Genomic DNA, 19190 nt, shown 5'->3' with positions numbered 1-19190 from the left:
TAATGTCACTGGTGAGCTCTGTATTACCTGTACACTATATACAAAGCTCCTGTGTTTAATGTCATTAGTGTTGTGTAATTTTTTATTAATGATCTGTATTGTAGTCTTCGATCACTATATGGTGGTAGTATGTGATCTGGTTATGGTGTGGCGGCATTTCTCCCTGTATGTGGTATTATTTGGCACTGTGTGATGGTAATATGTGGTCTGGTCATGGTATGGAGGTATTTGTTCCTTATATATGGTATTATTCGGTCGCTATGTGGTGGTAATATATGGTCTGGTCATGGTGTGACAGTTTTTGTTCCTTGTATGCGGTATTAATGGTCATTCTAAAATATATATGCGACTCATTCCCTTAATGAAAAATAAATAAAAATAAACCTAAAAAGAGTATTGGATATTTTAGGAAATGTTTAATAAGTAAGAGTAGAATATGGCCCGGCCAAAAGAGTCTACCTTGTTGTGGTGGCTTAAAAATTCTTTTGGCCAAAACAAAAGCTGCTGGTTATGTATGTGATCTGGTGTTTGCTGGGAACTGTTAATAGGTTGGTGAGGATGTGGTGTAGAAGATGAGTTTTTCCAAGAGCGGGCGGTGGGACTGTGGCAGGCTTGAGGTGTGGAGGCAGAACTGGGGTGGAGCCTGGGTGGAGTCTCAAGGGATCCCGAAAATTTTGCCAGTATGGGGCCCCGAAATTCCTACTGGAAGCCCTGACTGTAATCGTGTGTGTACTGCAGGACTGGCATCTACCAATATAGGGTTCTTGTAAGGTGGGACTAGTGCTCTTTTAGTAGCTTTTTGTTTTTTTTTATTTATTTAGTAACCGCTTAATGTGTTTCGGTCATTATGTAGTAGAAGGTGTATGGTGGTGCCATTGGTCTGATTAGAGTGTTTTGTTATGTAGAGGTAATGGTCATATTATATTATGTATTCGCGGTGTGGTGGTGATGGTGGTGGGCATTGTGCAGACGTATTGTTTTGGCCTTTTATAGTATTAATATTGATCATATTGATCTTTGCATTGTGTGTTTTTGGGTAGCAACAGTGGTATACTGTAATTATATATACATGCTATTTTAAATGGCTAAAGGTTGGTCTTATGGGGAGACATGCTTTTTGGGGCTTGGGCCATTGAGCTTTAAGGACCCTGGCAATGCCCCTGCCATATTGTATGTTTAAATGTCCGTGTTTCTGGAGTTGTATGTTTGTAAGTAAGCTCAGTTATGGTACCATATCTAAGCAGTAACTTTGGTTCTGATACTGTATTGATGTAGTAATCTAGATTCTGGTACAATATGTATGCCATAAGCTTGGTTCTGTTTCTGTATCTTGTAGTAGACATAGTAAGCTCTGTTCTGCTTCCTTATCTCTGTAGTAAGTTCTGTTCTGCTTCCTTATCTCTGTAGTAAGCTCGGTTCTGCTCCCATATCTCTGGAGTAAGCTCGGTTCTGCTCCCATATCTCTGGAGTAAGCTCGGTTCTGCTCCCATATCTCTGGAGTAAGCTCTGTTCTGCTCCCATATCTCTGGAGTAAGCTCGGTTCTGCTTCCATATCTCTGTAGTAAGCTCGATTCTGCTCCCTTATCTCTGTTGTATACTCGGTTCTGCTCCCTTATCTCTGTAGTAAGCTCGGTTCTGCTCCCTTATCTCTGTAGTAAGCTCAGTTCTGCTCCCATATCTCTGTAGTAAGCTCTGTTCTGCTTCCTTATCTCTGTAGTAAGCTCGGTTCTGCTCCCATATCTCTGGAGTAAGCTCAGTTCTGCTCCCATATCTCTGGAGTAAGCTCGGTTCTGCTTCCATATCTCTGTAGTAAGCTCGGTTCTGCTCCCTTATCTCTGTAGTAAGCTCGGTTCTGCTCCCTTATCTCTGTAGTAAGCTCAGTTCTGCTCCCATATCTCTGTAGTAAGCTCTGTTTTGCTTCCTTATCTCTGTAGTAAGCTCGGTTCTGCTCCCATATCTCTGGAGTAAGCTCGGTTCTGCTACCATATCTCTGGAGGGCGTGCTAGAAATGATGGAAGGGGGTGCTGGAAATGATGGAAGGGGGTGCTAGAAATGATGGAGGGGGTGCTGGAAATGATGGAAGGGGTGCTAGAAATGATGGAGGGGGTGCTGGAAATGATGGATGGGGGACTGGAAATGATGGAGGGGTGTTGGAAATAATGGAGGGGGTGCTGGAAATGATGGAGGGGGTGCTGGAAATGATGGAGGGGGTGCTGGAAATGATGGAGGGGGTGCTGGAAATGATGGAGGGGTGCTGGAAATGATGGAGGGGGTGCTAGAAATGATGGAGGGGGTGCTGGAAATGATGGAAGGGTGCTGGAAATGATGGAGGGGTGCTGGAAATGATGGAAGGGGGTGCTAGAAATGATGGAGGGGGTGCTGGAAATGATGGAGGGGTCTGCAAATAATGGAGGGGTGCTGGAAATGATGGAGGGGGTGCTAGAAATGATGGAAGGGGTGCTGGAAATGATGGAGGGGGTGCTAGAAATGATGGAGGGGGTGCTGGAAATGATGCAAGGGGGTGCTAGAAATGATGGAGGGGGTGCTGGAAATGATGGAGGGGGCTGCAAATAATGGAGAGGTGCTGGAAATGATGGAGGGGGTGCTAGAAATGGAGGGGGTGCTGGAAATGATGGAAGAGGGTGCTAGAAATGATGGAGGGGGTGCTGGAAATGATGGAGGGGGCTGCAAATAATGGAGGGGTGCTGGAAATGATGGAGGGTGTGCTAGAAATGATGGAGGGGGTGCTGGAAATGATGGAAGGGGGGCTGGAAATGATGGAGGGGGCTGGAAATGATGGAGGGGGCTGCAAATAATGGAGGGGAGCTGGAAATGATGGAGGGGTGCTTGAAATGATGGAAGTGGGGCTGGAAATGATGGAGGGGGGCTGGAAATGATGGGAGGGGGGCTGGAAATGATGGAAGGGGGGCTGGAAATCATGGAGGGGGGCTGGAAATCATGGAGGGGGGCTGCAAATGATGGAGGGGGCTGGAAATGATGGAGCGGGTGCTGGAAATGATGCAGCAGGCCTGCAAATGATGGATGGGGTGCTTGAAATGATGGAGCAGGCCTGCAAATGATGGAGGGGGTGCTGGAAATGATGGAAGGGGGTGCTGGAAATGATGGAAGGGGGTGCTAGAAATGATGGAGGGGGTGCTGGAAATGATGGAGGGGGCTGCAAATAATGGAGGGGTGCTGGAAATGATGGAGGGGGTGCTAGAAATGATGGAAGGGGGTGCTAGAAATGATGTAGGGGGTGCTGAAAATGATGGAAGGGGGGCTGGAAATGATGGAAGGGGGGCTGGAAATGATGGAGGGGGGCTTCAAACAATGGAGGGGGCTGTAAATGAAGGAGCGGGTGCTGGAAATGATGGACCAGGCCTGCAGATGATGGATGGGGTGCTGGAAATGATGGAGCAGGCCTGCAAATGATGGAGCAGGCCTGCAAATGATGGAGGGGGTGCAAATGATGGAGCAGGCCTGCAAATGATGGAGCGGGTGCTGGAAATGATGGAGCAGGCCTGCAAATGATGGAGCAGTCCTGTAAATGATGGAGGGGGTGCTGGAGATGATGGAAGGGGCTGCTAATGATGGAGTGGGTGCTGGAAATGATGGAGGGGGCTGCAAATGATGGAGGGGGCTGCAAATGATGGAGGGGGTGCTGGAAATGATGGAAGGGGGGCTAGAAATGATGGAGGGGTGCTGGAAATGATGGAGGGGAGCTGGAAATGATAGTGGAGCTGCAAATGATAGAGGGGGCTGGAAATGATGGAGGGGGGTGCTGCCAATAATGGAGGGGGGTGCTGCAGTGCAAATGATGGAGGGGGTGCTGCCAATGAGGACAGCGGGGCTGCCAATGATGAAGGGGGGCTACAAATGATGGAGGGGGTGCTGAAAATGATGAAAGGAGGGATGCAAATGATGGAGGTGGGTGCTGCAATTTGCGGAATGGGGCCTGCAAATGTTGGAATGGGCTGCAAATGACGGAGGGGGTCTGCATGTGATGATGTGAGGGAGGGGATAGGGGACTGCACATGATCGAAAGGTGACTTCACATGAAATGGGGGGAGAATGGGGGACTGCAAATGATGAAGTGAGGGGGTAAGGGGGACAGCGAATGATGAAGAGAGGGGGGAAGGGGGACAGCGAATGATGAAGTGAGGGGGACAGCGAATGATGAAGTGAGGGACGGGGACAGCAATTAAATTGAAGGTGGGGGATGGGGAGAACAAATGAGGACCTGGGGGGGAGCAAATAATGAATTTTCACGGTGATGGGAGTAAATGATGTATTGAATGTGGGGTAGAGCTGTTGATAATGAATAGAGGGTGGGAGAGAAAGACATGACAATGAATTGGGGCGGAAGGGGCATATAAATATAACGAATTGGGGGAGCGGGAGGCACATATTGGGGGACATTGAGGATGCAGTGACTGGTAATGAATTGGAGGAAGAGTACAGGGCTAATTAATGTATATATTAGTTGGGGAAATTGCTATTTATTGTTGGTGGGGGCGCAGTGGTGAATTATAATTTATATTTGGAATGGTGGATTATTATATATTAATGGTGGGTGCACGTCTGTATTTAGATGTGTAGTGTCGAAGAAAGGGGAAAAATGGGGAATGTGCTCTGGAAGCCTTGCTCAAGGTAACTTTGTGTTATTTTATGCAGAGACGAGTCCTGGCTGAAAGAAATGATGGCGGTCTGCCCTGCATAAAAAAGAAAAGCAAAGATGAGGGACTTCAGCTGGAGACGTCACTGGTGAGTCAGTGTGCTACCTGTACACTGACACTATACACTATAACCTGTTCACTGTGCACTATATTCAGAGCTTCTGTGTATAATGTCACAGGTAATCACTGTATTACCTGGACACTGACACTGTATACAGAGCTCCTGTGTATAATGTCACTGGTGAGCTCTGTATTACCTGTACACTATATACAAAGCTCCTGTGTTTAATGTCATTAGTGTTGTGTAATTTTTTATTAATGATCTGTATTGTAGTCTTCGATCACTATATGGTGGTAGTATGTGATCTGGTTATGGTGTGGCGGCATTTCTCCCTGTATGTGGTATTATTTGGCACTGTGTGATGGTAATATGTGGTCTGGTCATGGTATGGAGGTATTTGTTCCTTATATATGGTATTATTCGGTCGCTATGTGGTGGTAATATATGGTCTGGTCATGGTGTGACAGTTTTTGTTCCTTGTATGCGGTATTAATGGTCATTCTAAAATATATATGCGACTCATTCCCTTAATGAAAAATAAATAAAAATAAACCTAAAAAGAGTATTGGATATTTTAGGAAATGTTTAATAAGTAAGAGTAGAATATGGCCCGGCCAAAAGAGTCTACCTTGTTGTGGTGGCTTAAAAATTCTTTTGGCCAAAACAAAAGCTGCTGGTTATGTTTGTGATCTGGTGTTTGCTGGGAACTGTTAATAGGTTGGTGAGGATGTGGTGTAGAAGATGAGTTTTTCCAAGAGCGGGCGGTGGGACTGTGGCAGGCTTGAGGTGTGGAGGCAGAACTGGGGTGGAGCCTGGGTGGAGTCTCAAGGGATCCCGAAAATTTTGCCAGTATGGGGCCCCGAAATTCCTACTGGAAGCCCTGACTGTAATCGTGTGTGTTCTGCAGGACTGGCATCTACCAATATAGGGTTCTTGTAAGGTGGGACTAGTGCTCTTTTAGTAGCTTTTGTTTTTTTTTATTTATTTAGTAACCGCTTAATGTGTTTCGGTCATTATGTAGTAGAAGGTGTATGGTGGTGCCATTGGTCTGATTAGAGTGTTTTGTTATGTAGAGGTAATGGTCATATTATATTATGTATTCGCGGTGTGGTGGTGATGGTGGTGGGCATTGTGCAGACGTATTGTTTTGGCCTTTTATAGTATTAATATTGATCATATTGATCTTTGCATTGTGTGTTTTTGGGTAGCAACAGTGGTATACTGTAATTATATATACATGCTATTTTAAATGGCTAAAGGTTGGTCTTATGGGGAGACATGCTTTTTGGGGCTTGGGCCATTGAGCTTTAAGGACCCTGGCAATGCCCCTGCCATATTGTATGTTTAAATGTCCGTGTTTCTGGAGTTGTATGTTTGTAAGTAAGCTCAGTTATGGTACCATATCTAAGCAGTAACTTTGGTTCTGATACTGTATTGATGTAGTAATCTAGATTCTGGTACAATATGTATGCCATAAGCTTGGTTCTGTTTCTGTATCTTGTAGTAGACATAGTAAGCTCTGTTCTGCTTCCTTATCTCTGTAGTAAGTTCTGTTCTGCTTCCTTATCTCTGTAGTAAGCTCGGTTCTGCTCCCATATCTCTGGAGTAAGCTCGGTTCTGCTCCCATATCTCTGGAGTAAGCTCTGTTCTGCTCCCATATCTCTGGAGTAAGCTCGGTTCTGCTTCCATATCTCTGTAGTAAGCTCGATTCTGCTCCCTTATCTCTGTTGTATACTCGGTTCTGCTCCCTTATCTCTGTAGTAAGCTCGGCTCTGCTCCCTTATCTCTGTAGTAAGCTCAGTTCTGCTCCCATATCTCTGTAGTAAGCTCTGTTCTGCTTCCTTATCTCTGTAGTAAGCTCGGTTCTGCTCCCATATCTCTGGAGTAAGCTCAGTTCTGCTCCCATATCTCTGGAGTAAGCTCGGTTCTGCTTCCATATCTCTGTAGTAAGCTCGGTTCTGCTCCCTTATCTCTGTAGTAAGCTCGGTTCTGCTCCCTTATCTCTGTAGTAAGCTCAGTTCTGCTCCCATATCTCTGTAGTAAGCTCTGTTTTGCTTCCTTATCTCTGTAGTAAGCTCGGTTCTGCTCCCATATCTCTGGAGTAAGCTCGGTTCTGCTACCATATCTCTGGAGGGCGTGCTAGAAATGATGGAAGGGGGTGCTGGAAATGATGGAAGGGGGTGCTAGAAATGATGGAGGGGGTGCTGGAAATGATGGAAGGGGTGCTAGAAATGATGGAGGGGTGCTGGAAATGATGGAAGGGGGACTGGAAATGATGGAGGGGTGTTGGAAATAATGGAGGGGGTGCTGGAAATGATGGAGGGGGTGCTGGAAATGATGGAGGGGTGCTGGAAATGATGGAGGGGGTGCTGGAAATGATGGAGGGGTGCTGGAAATGATGGAGGGGGTACTAGAAATGATGGAGGGGGTGCTAGAAATGATGGAGGGGGTGCTGGAAATGATGGAAGGGTGCTGGAAATGGAGGGGTGCTGGAAATGATGGAAGGGGGTGCTAGAAATGATGGAGGGGGTGCTGGAAATGATGGAGGGGTCTGCAAATAATGGAGGGGTGCTGGAAATGATGGAGGGGGTGCTAGAAATGATGGAAGGGGTGCTGGAAATGATGGAGGGGGTGCTAGAAATGATGGAGGGGGTGCTGGAAATGATGCAAGGGGGTGCTAGAAATGATGGAGGGGGTGCTGGAAATGATGGAGGGGGCTGCAAATAATGGAGAGGTGCTGGAAATGATGGAGGGGGTGCTAGAAATGGAGGGGGTGCTGGAAATGATGGAAGGGGGCTGGAAATGATGGAGGGGGCTGGAAATGATGGAGGGGGCTGCAAATAATGGAGGGGAGCTGGAAATGATGGAGGGGTGCTTGAAATGATGGAAGTGGGGCTGGAAATGATGGAGGGGGGCTGGAAATGATGGAAGGGGGGCTGGAAATGATGGAGGGGGGCTGGAAATCATGGAGGGGGGCTGCAAATGATGGAGGGGGCTGGAAATGATGGAGCGGGTGCTGGAAATGATGCAGCAGGCCTGCAAATGATGGATGGGGTGCTTGAAATGATGGAGCAGGCCTGCAAATGATGGAGGGGGTGCTGGAAATGATGGAAGGGGGTGCTGGAAATGATGGAAGGGGGTGCTAGAAATGATGGAGGGGGTGCTGGAAATGATGGAGGGGGCTGCAAATAATGGAGGGGTGCTGGAAATGATGGAGGGTGTGCTAGAAATGATGGAGGGGGTGCTGGAAATGATGGAAGGGGGGCTGGAAATGATGGAGGGGGCTGGAAATGATGGAGGGGGCTGCAAATAATGGAGGGGAGCTGGAAATGATGGAGGGGTGCTTGAAATGATGGAAGTGGGGCTGGAAATGATGGAGGGGGGCTGGAAATGATGGAAGGGGGGCTGGAAATGATGGAGGGGGGCTGGAAATCATGGAGGGGGGCTGCAAATGATGGAGGGGGCTGGAAATGATGGAGCGGGTGCTGGAAATGATGCAGCAGGCCTGCAAATGATGGATGGGGTGCTTGAAATGATGGAGCAGGCCTGCAAATGATGGAGGGGGTGCTGGAAATGATGGAAGGGGGTGCTGGAAATGATGGAAGGGGGTGCTAGAAATGATGGAGGGGGTGCTGGAAATGATGGAGGGGGCTGCAAATAATGGAGGGGTGCTGGAAATGATGGAGGGGGTGCTAGAAATGATGGAAGGGGGTGCTAGAAATGATGGAGGGGGTGCTGGAAATGATGGAAGGGGGGCTGGAAATGATGGAAGGGCGGCTGGAAATGATGGAGGGGGGCTTCAAACGATGGAGGGGGCTGTAAATGAAGGAGCGGGTGCTGGAAATGATGGACCAGGCCTGCAAATGATGGATGGGGTGCTGGAAATGATGGAGCAGGCCTGCAAATGATGGAGCAGGCCTGCAAATGATGGAGGGGGTGCAAATGATGGAGCAGGCCTGCAAATGATGGAGCGGGTGCTGGAAATGATGGAGCAGGCCTGCAAATGATGGAGCAGTCCTGTAAATGATGGAGGGGGTGCTGGAGATGATGGAAGGGGCTGCTAATGATGGAGTGGGTGCTGGAAATGATGGAGGGGGCTGCAAATGATGGAGGGGGCTGCAAATGATGGAGGGGGTGCTGGAAATGATGGAAGGGGGGCTGGAAATGATGGAGGGGTGCTGGAAATGATGGGAGCTGGAAATGATAGTGGAGCTGCAAATGATAGAGGGGGCTGGAAATGATGGAGGGGGGTGCTGCCAATAATGGAGGGGGGTGCTGCAGTGCAAATGATGGAGGGGGTGCTGCCAATGAGGACAGCGGGGCTGCCAATGATGAAGGGGGGCTACAAATGATGTAGGGGGTGCTGAAAATGATGAAAGGAGGGATGCAAATGATGGAGGTGGGTGCTGCAATTTGCGGAATGGGGCCTGCAAATGTTGGAATGGGCTGCAAATGACGGAGGGGGGTCTGCATGTGATGATGTGAGGGAGGGGATAGGGGACTGCACATGATCGAAAGGTGACTTCACATGAAATGGGGGGAGAATGGGGGACTGCAAATGATGAAGTGAGGGGGTAAGGGGGACAGCGAATGATGAAGAGAGGGGGGAAGGGGGACAGCGAATGATGAAGTGAGGGGGACAGCGAATGATGAAGTGAGGGACGGGGACAGCAATTAAATTGAAGGTGGGGGATGGGGAGAACAAATGAGGACCTGGGGGGGAGCAAATAATGAATTTTCACGGTGATGGGAGTAAATGATGTATTGAATGTGGGGTAGAGCTGTTGATAATGAATAGAGGGTGGGAGAGAAAGACATGACAATGAATTGGGGCGGAAGGGGCATATAAATATAACGAATTGGGGGAGCGGGAGGCACATATTGGGGGACATTGAGGATGCAGTGACTGGTAATGAATTGGAGGAAGAGTACGGGGCTAATTAATGTATATATTAGTTGGGGAAATTGCTATTTATTGTTGGTGGGGGTGCAGTGGTGAATTATAATTTATATTTGGAATGGTGGATTATTATATATTAATGGTGGGTGCACGTCTGTATTTAGATGTGTAGTGTCGAAGAAAGGGGAAAAATGGGGAATGTGCTCTGGAAGCCTTGCTCAAGGTAACTTTGTGTTATTTTATGCAGAGACGAGTCCTGGCTGAAAGAAATGATGGCGGTTTGCCCTGCATAAAAAAGAAAAGCAAAGATGAGGGACTTCAGCTGGAGACGTCACTGGTGAGTCAGTGTGCTACCTGTACACTGACACTATACACTATAACCTGTTCACTGTGCACTATATTCAGAGCTTCTGTGTATAATGTCACAGGTAATCACAGAGCTCCTGTGTATAATGTCACTGGTGAGCTCTGTATTACCTGTACACTATATACAAAGCTCCTGTGTTTAATGTCATTAGTGTTGTGTAATTTTTTATTAATGATCTGTATTGTAGTCTTCGATCACTATATGGTGGTAGTATGTGATCTGGTTATGGTGTGGCGGCATTTCTCCCTGTATGTGGTATTATTTGGCACTGTGTGATGGTAATATGTGGTCTGGTCATGATATGGAGGTATTTGTTCCTTATATAGGGTATTATTCGGTCGCTATGTGGTGGTAATTTATGGTCTGGTCATGGTGTGACAGTTTTTGTTCCTTGTATGCGGTATTAATGGTCATTCTAAAATATATATGCGACTCATTCCCTTAATGAAAAATAAATAAAAATAAACCTAAAAAGAGTATTGGATATTTTAGGAAATGTTTAATAAGTAAGAGTAGAATATGGCCCGGCCAAAAGAGTCTACCTTGTTGTGGTGGCTTAAAAATTCTTTTGGCCAAAACAAAAGCTGCTGGTTATGTATGTGATCTGGTGTTTGCTGGGAACTGTTAATAGATTGGTGAGGATGTGGTGTAGAAGATGAGTTTTTCCAAGAGCGGGCGGTGGGACTGTGGCAGGCTTGAGGTGTGGAGGCAGAACTGGGGTGGAGCCTGGGTGGAGTCTCAAGGGATCCCGAAAATTTTGCCAGTATGGGGACCCGAAATTCCTACTGGAAGCCCTGACTGTAATCGTGTGTGTTCTGCAGGACTGGCATCTACCAATATAGGGTTCTTGTAAGGTGGGACTAGTGCTCTTTTAGTAGCTTTTGTTTTTTTTTATTTATTTAGTAACCGCTTAATGTGTTTCGGTCATTATGTAGTAGAAGGTGTATGGTGGTGCCATTGGTCTGATTAGAGTGTTTTGTTATGTAGAGGTAATGGTCATATTATATTATGTATTCGCGGTGTGGTGGTGATGGTGGTGGGCATTGTGCAGACGTATTGTTTTGGCCTTTTATAGTATTAATATTGATCATATTGGTCTTTGCATTGTGTGTTTTTGGGTAGCAACAGTGGTATACTGTAATTATATATACATGCTATTTTAAATGGCTAAAGGTTGGTCTTATGGGGAGACATGCTTTTTGGGGCTTGGGCCATTGAGCTTTAAGGACCCTGGCAATGCCCCTGCCATATTGTATGTTTAAATGTCCGTGTTTCTGGAGTTGTATGTTTGTAAGTAAGCTCAGTTATGGTACCATATCTAAGCAGTAACTTTGGTTCTGATACTGTATTGATGTAGTAATCTAGATTCTGGTACAATATGTATGCCATAAGCTTGGTTCTGTTTCTGTATCTTGTAGTAGACATAGTAAGCTCTGTTCTGCTTCCTTATCTCTGTAGTAAGTTCTGTTCTGCTTCCTTATCTCTGTAGTAAGCTCAGTTCTGCTCCCATATCTCTGGAGTAAGCTCGGTTCTGCTCCCATATCTCTGGAGTAAGCTCTGTTCTGCTCCCATATCTCTGGAGTAAGCTCGGTTCTGCTTCCATATCTCTGTAGTAAGCTCGATTCTGCTCCCTTATCTCTGTTGTATACTCGGTTCTGCTCCCTTATCTCTGTAGTAAGCTCGGTTCTGCTCCCTTATCTCTGTAGTAAGCTCAGTTCTGCTCCCATATCTCTGTAGTAAGCTCTGTTCTGCTTCCTTATCTCTGTAGTAAGATCGGTTCTGCTCCCATATCTCTGGAGTAAGCTCAGTTCTGCTCCGATATCTCTGGAGTAAGCTCGGTTCTGCTTCCATATCTCTGTAGTAAGCTCGATTCTGCTCCCTTATCTCTGTTGTAAACTCGGTTCTGCTCCCTTATCTCTGTAGTAAGCTCGGTTCTGCTCCCTTATCTCTGTAGTAAGCTCAGTTCTGCTCCCATATCTCTGTAGTAAGCTCTGTTTTGCTTCCTTATCTCTGTAGTAAGCTCGGTTCTGCTCCCATATCTCTGGAGTAAGCTCGGTTCTGCTACCATATCTCTGGAGTAAGCTCTGTTCTGCTCCCATATCTCTGGAGTAAGCTCTGTTCTGCTCCCATATCTCTGGAGTAAGCTCGGTTCTGCTTCCATATCTCTGTAATAAGCTCGATTCTGCTCACTTATCTCTGTTGTAAACTCGGTTTTGCTCCCTTATCTCTGTAGTAAGCTCGGTTTTGCTCCCTTATCTCTGTAGTAAGCTCAGTTCTGCTCCCATATCTCTGTGGTAAGCTCTGTTCTGCTTCCTTATCTCTGTAGTAAGCTCGGTTCTGCTCCCATATCTCTGGAGTAAGCTCGGTTCTGCTCCCATATCTCTGGAGTAAGCTCGGTTCTGCTCCCATATCTCTGGAGTAAGCTCGGTTCTGCTCCCATATCTCTGTAGTAAACTCGGTTCTGCTCCCTTATCTCTGTAGTAAGCTCGGTTCTACTCCTTTATTTCTGCAGTAAGCTCGGTTCTGCTTCCATAACTCTGTAGTAAGCTTGGTTCTGCTCCATATCTCTGTAGTAAGCTCGGTTCTGCTTCCATATCTCTGTAGTCAGCTTGCTTCTGTTACAGTATCTATGTAGGCAGCAAGCTTGGCTCTGCTCCCATATCTCTGTAGTAAGCTCTGTTCTGCTCCCATATCTCTGTAGTAAGCTCCGCCCTTTTCCCATTTCTCTGTAGTTAGCTCGGTTCTGCTCCCAAATCTCTGTTGTAAGCTCCAGTCAGTTTCCTTGTCTACTTAGCTATCTTGGTTCTGGTCTCGTGTCTATATAGTCAGCTTGCTTCTGTTACAGTATCTATGTAGGCAGCAAGCTTGGTTCTGCTCCCATGTCTATGTACCAGCCTGTTATTAAAGCCTGTTATCTCTGCTGCTTTAATGCAGCGGCAAGAGACAAGCAGGGCAAAAGCACCGCAACTGGAGGGCCACTGGCTTGTGATTGCCCCCCAGGCTGAAAAGTGCCAGCCAGCCCCTGGCGCACCTATATGGTTCTGGACACGGAACAAAGGAGGTATCCCCTTTCTTGTTCTTCTTGTGCTTCACCCCCTTACAGATAGATTTATTTAAATGTTCTGACATTGTATTGATGTTTGGAGCCAGTCTGTGAGCTTTGAGCTAAGAATTTTCACCTTGCTATACTTTTCTGTTTAACTTTAGTAAGTAGGCTGTATATTTGTTAAGAATAATTGCTCTATTCTTTTATTGGTATTTCATTATTTATTTTATTCACTGTAACATCTTTCCTTTGTTCAGCACACTTCTCTTGTAGTTGATTCACACTCTGCTCTGCCTTTTGGTTCTTTAGGAGGAACATGAAGCAACTCAACGGACGTTTAAGGAGTTTAAGTCCCAGTTTCCTTTTAATAGTTTGTTAGTCACGGCTATCTCTGTACCCGAAGGTACTATTAGGGATTGCGATGTCGAGATATCTAGTCTATACAGGAACCGGCACAGGGCCGGTATTAGACAAGTTGGGGCCCTAGGCAAAATTCAAAGTGGGGCCCCCATGTCCATATAAAACACGTACGTGTTACACCGATATTGGTGTCACCAGTGTTTTCAATCAGTGTGCCATCCATGTGCCATCCGTGTTTTTCCGGTATGGATAATGGAAATTAAATTACAAAATTTGTCATATACTTTCCATGTTAAACATGGACGGCACATGGACGGCATGTTTACCCGGACCCATAGACTTGTATTGGCCCTTGTCATCTGTGCTGCTGAGAAAACACGGACATGAGTGCAGCACCGTAGGTCAGATAGGGGACATGTGGCATCTGTGAAAAACATGATAGGTCGTGTGAAGGGGACTATACAGTCACATAATAGAAAACATTAGCAGAATTGCCATCTTTTTCTACATCCTACCTCACAAACAGCAGAATAAAAAGTGATAAAAAAGTCCTACATGTCCCCCAAACTACTCTACTAAATCCCCTCTGGCTCCATGGCTGATGGTTCAGGGTCCCTGATGGTTATTAGTCACTTTGCAGCTAAAAAATAAGGTGCAGCTGTAGGGAAGGTGACCGGACGGACGGACTAGTCAGAGTGAAGAAGGAAAGGTTTGCACAGTGTAGGTAGGTGTCAGTTATTACAGTGGACGTGCAGTACCTTGGGTTGACCATTAGATGGCAGGGAGGAGTGTGAGCAAAGGACTTGACATCAGCTTAGGGCTTTAGAAACCGTTGGTCATGGGGGGCGTGGTTACAGTGACAGGGGACCGGGAGAGCTATAAATACTGAGGGAGGGTTCCAGAAGGTTCCAGTCCCCAGGGGGAGCTCCAGTGACAGGAGGACTGCGACAGTCTGTGCGCTGTGAGGTGAATCCAGACCAGGGGGACTGAGGAGAGAAAACGTCAGGGGGGTGGTCCTGACAGGAAGAACCGCAGAAGGGACGAGGCACTGGGTGTGAGACACCGTATTTGACACGACGACTGATTAGTGGAAGCGCTGTTGGTTTACAGGCCTAAGGCGGCCACAGTGACGGACCTGTCAGGAGCGTCGGCGAGTGAGGAGGGGACGGTGTGTGCAGACACGTCCTCAGCATAAAGTACGGTGTGAGAAGCGGCTCTGGAAATGGAGGGCCGACAAGGGAAAGTGTATTGCTTGGAAGTGCGGTACACTGTGAAGGCTGTCAAGTGGACGGCCAGAGAATAAACTTGGACCTGTTGCACCCAGAATCTGCCTCCATCTTGTCTCTGTTTCGTCTCTGCGCAGTAAGAAGAGGGACCACTCCCCCCAGCTCGGCCCACTCACCTCTACATTTGGCGTAGTCGGCAGGATCTCCGCCGCTAATACATCATCTTCTGCGGCAGGCCTGCTTTAAAGGATGGAGAAGGACTTGGACTGTGCTGCTTGGATTATAAACCCCTGTGGATTACAAATGACTTACCTGTGGAATATGCATTGGGAGCGCTGTGACGGATCTGTGAGGCCAGCAGAGGATCCGGGGCGGTACCAGGTACTGTGCAGTATGGCGGTATGGCTACAGCGCAGAGGAGAGGTCCGGGTGTTCACAGTTGTTTAGAATGGACTGGGACCCCCTCCAACGTACCCCAAAGGGAAGCAGTCTGTGTCCAGAGACCTACACTTCCATATATTGGACCCTGACAGGTGGGTGGAGAGGCCTGCCGACACCCCACCTCACAGAGGGAGTGGCACAGAAGAAAAACTTGGCTGCGGCTGTCTGACGCCATTCGAGTGCTGCCCAACGGACGGTATGAGATGCTGCGGGTGTCGGGGCATCGGCCGCCTAGAGTGGCAATGGCGGCGAGAGATGGAGCTGCACCAGAAGTCATCTTCAGAACCACGGGCAGGCAGCGGGATGCTGAGCCGGGGAGCGGAGCCTGAGGGGAGTCAGCGAGAATGGCCGCCACCAATACCAGCATAGGACTTCTCAGCAGAGCCCCCGAGTCCGGAGGGAAGGCCCGCAGGACAGTGGAGCAAGGAACGGAGGCTGCGGGGGAAACCGTGTGATGATGGGACGGAGGCCGCAGCGCCGGGGAAGGTGAGAGTACCCCCGGCCCTACCAGTGCCTCCGCAAGCGGCCCCCACCATTCTGCTGCAGCACGCAGCCCCCTGCGCACCGGAAGGCCTAGTTACCACGGGCCCCGTGGTGTATGCGGAGCTGAGTGAGGCCCCCGCTCATGTCCCCGAACTACCCCGCCCGGAGTCACCAGTGCAGAGCTCACCCAAAGAAGACGCTGCTGCGCTTTCCCTGCTAATAGCAGCTGCATCGTTGAAATCGGCCGTTACTCCGGCTCCGTTGGAAGTAGTAGATGCGGCCTGTCCTGAGGTCGCGGTTATGCCGCTGCTGCAGTCGGCTGCGGCTGACTTAGCGGGCCCTGTGATTCCAGCCCCCGTGGACCCGGTTGTCCCCATTTGCCACCTGACCCCAGCGGCTGATGGACCGCAGAAATCTTCGGCCGTTTCTGTCTTGCGGTCTTTTTCAGCGGAGTCCCGCCCACCGGACTCCAGGGCCCATGCTGTTCCTTCTGTGTGGGTAGCGGAGGTGATCAGGAAGAAGAAGGCCCGGGAGCAGGAAGTGTGGAACCTGCTCCACACTCAAGGAGAGGCCGGCATGGAAAAGAAGAGGACTGATAAGGACACTCTTGGTTCCCCCAGGAGTTCCATGGCTGTGGAGCCCTCACCTCTGTCCATTGAGAGTGGGATAGACTGTTAGGAGTTCGATGCACCGTTGTGCAGGTTATAAGGACAGTTGCATTTAAAAAAAAAATGTTTTTGTTTTTGTTTATCTGATGCAACTATTCTCTCCCTCTTTCTTTCTTCTTTCTCTTTATATACGAAAATATGTTTACCTGACAGAATGGGGATACGGAAAAGCGGAGGAGTGTCCAGGTCCAAGGAAGGGGGGGGAAGGAAGGAAGAAGACATGCAATGTTCGTGTTATATGTTGGTTTTAGAAGCAAAAGAAAATGAAAAAAAAAAATATAAAAATGGGTACTTGTGCTATTATAAAGTTGTTTAATGTATAATATGCCAAGGTAAAATGCAACAGGTCCGGGTAAGGGAAGGTCTGCGGGACCAAAGGAAAGTGTGAGATCCGGTAGGGGTCTAAGAGTTGAGGAGGTCTGGGAGACCGGGACGCCGACCATGACCCGTTATTGAGAGAAAGATACAGAAATGGAAGACGTGAGAGAGACAGCCGTCCTAGGTCAGGTCCCAAACACCACGGACACCCCTGAAGAAGGAAGGCGGGCGCTGGTAATGATCTGGTAGGTGTGAGGCCTCGATCATGGCGTACCGGATAGTGGAAGGTAACAGAAGGGGAGAGTAGGGGAAAGATACACGCCGTATAGAGAATATGGGTGTACCTTGCCCAATTTGCAAGACGTTGTCACGTGGCGTGCGCGCTGGTGAGTAGCAGTAGGCTGCTCAGAGCATAGTTCTCCCTGTATGGTTCGGCCCCCGCAGATAGTGGGTTTGGCTCAACAGCTGGTCCGACAACAGAATGTAGGTGTAGCTTCAGAACGACGAAGGCAGGGATGACGATTGTCGAGGACGACAATGGACAAAGGAAGGGGGAGTGTAGGGAAGGTGACCGGACGGACGGACTAGTCAGAGTGAAGAAGGAAAGGTTTGCACAGTGTAGGTAGGTGTCAGTTATTACAGTGGGGAAAACAGCTAGGAAAGTGTAGTGGACGTGCAGTACCTTGGGTTGACCATTAGATGGCAGGGAGGAGTGTGAGCAAAGGACTTGACATCAGCTTAGGGCTTTAGAAACCGTTGGTCATGGGGGGCGTGGTTACAGTGACAGGGGACCGGGAGAGCTATAAATACTGAGGGAGGGTTCCAGAAGGTTCCAGTCCCCAGGGGGAGCTCCAGTGACAGGAGGACTGCGACAGTCTGTGCGCTGTGAGGTGAATCCAGACCAGGGGGACTGAGGAGAGAAAACGTCAGGGGGGTGGTCCTGACAGGAAGAACCGCAGAAGGGACGAGGCACTGGGTGTGAGACACCGTATTTGACACGACGACTGATTAGTGGAAGCGCTGTTGGTTTACAGGCCTAAGGCGGCCACAGTGACGGACCTGTCAGGAGCGTCGGCGAGTGAGGAGGGGACGGTGTGTGCAGACACGTCCCCAGCATAAAGTACGGTGTGAGAAGCGGCTCTGGAAATGGAGGGCCGACAAGGGAAAGTGTAATGCTTGGAAGTGCGGTACACTGTGAAGGCTGTCAAGTGGACGGCCAGAGAATAAACTTGGAGCTGTTGCACCCAGAATCTGCCTCCATCTTGTCTCTGTTTCGTCTCTGCGCAGTAAGAAGAGGGACCACCCCCCCAGCTCGGCCCACTCACCTCTACACAGCCTCAAGACCCCTGCAGCCCAGTGCTAAGACTGGCAGAGACCCCTGGAGAAACAAGACCACTGCAGCCCATTGCTAAGACTGGCAAAGACCCCCGGAGCCACAAGACCACTGCAGCCCAGTGCTAAGGCTGACGGAGACCCCGGAGCCACAAGATCATTGCAGCCCAGTGCTAAGACTGGCAGAGACCCCCAGAGTCACAAGACCACTGCAGCCCAGTGCTAAGACTGATAGAGACCCCGGAGCCACAAGATCACTGCAGCCCAGTGCTAAGACTGGCAGAGACCCCCAGAGCCACAACACCACTGCAGCCCAGTGCCGAGACTGGCAGAGACCCCCAGAGCCACAAGACCACTGCAGCCCAGTTTGGAGACTGGCAGAGACCCCCGGAGCATCAGTGCTGGAGCCGCGGGGGATTTATCATTTCATACTAATTATATTTACATTATCAGAAATCCCCTGTATTGTCGGTTCACACGCACCATTTTTGCTGCGGATTGATCTACAGTGTTGGCAGGAAATATTCTACCTTTTTGCAGCCTTTTCACTTGCATTTTTGTGTCCTATTCATTTGAATAGGGAAAAAAAACGCTGCAGAAAAGTGAAAGACGACAGCAACAGATTTATGAAAAAAGTCTCCTGGCAGGTGTCTGTGTCTGGCTGCTGCCCTGAGACAGCATGGAATAGTATAGTAGACTGAACTGTTTCACACAATAGTATATTAAGCCCTGTTCACACTGTGCTTCTGCAGTGCATCCGGGGGCTCTCCCTGAATCTCCCTAAAATAGGAGTCACGTAAATCCCCGACGGGGCCACAGACTGAACTGACTCCAGCAGAGGTCAAAGGAATGTGTTTTGTTTTTTTGTTTTTTAGAAATTGACTGATTTATTTTCTTAGGCCGGGTGCACAAGATCAGGAATTGGCAGCGCTTTGGATGCAGCACATATGGCCTGACGGTTACTGAACGCAGGTACTCCACATGTGATCACTGAACCGTGCGGATTCACTGCGTCCAATACATTGTACGGGTGAGATTTATCGTGTCTCCGCAAATCGACATGTTGCGATCTGGAAAGACACGCCGCATGTCTGGGCGTCTGTGGATGCAGAGTGGGCATAGGATGTCTTGAGATCCCATCCACTATGCTGTAACATCTGGATGCTACACAAGTACACAGCGTCCAACCTGCAGCGATTACTGATTATGTGCACCTACCCTCAGAGACTGTTTGTGTTTTTTCATCTAAAAGTGTCCACTTTTCTGTGGCTGTTGGAGCAAACGGACACGTTCAGAAAAAAAAAATCACATG

This window comes from Dendrobates tinctorius, unplaced genomic scaffold (genome assembly GCF_039654945.1).
Source record: "Dendrobates tinctorius isolate UK_male_01 unplaced genomic scaffold, ASM3965494v1 ptg000139l, whole genome shotgun sequence".
Taxonomy (NCBI): Eukaryota; Metazoa; Chordata; class Amphibia; order Anura; family Dendrobatidae; genus Dendrobates; species Dendrobates tinctorius.
The sequence above is the reverse complement of the archived record's forward strand: the minus strand, read 5'-3'. Positions refer to the sequence as shown.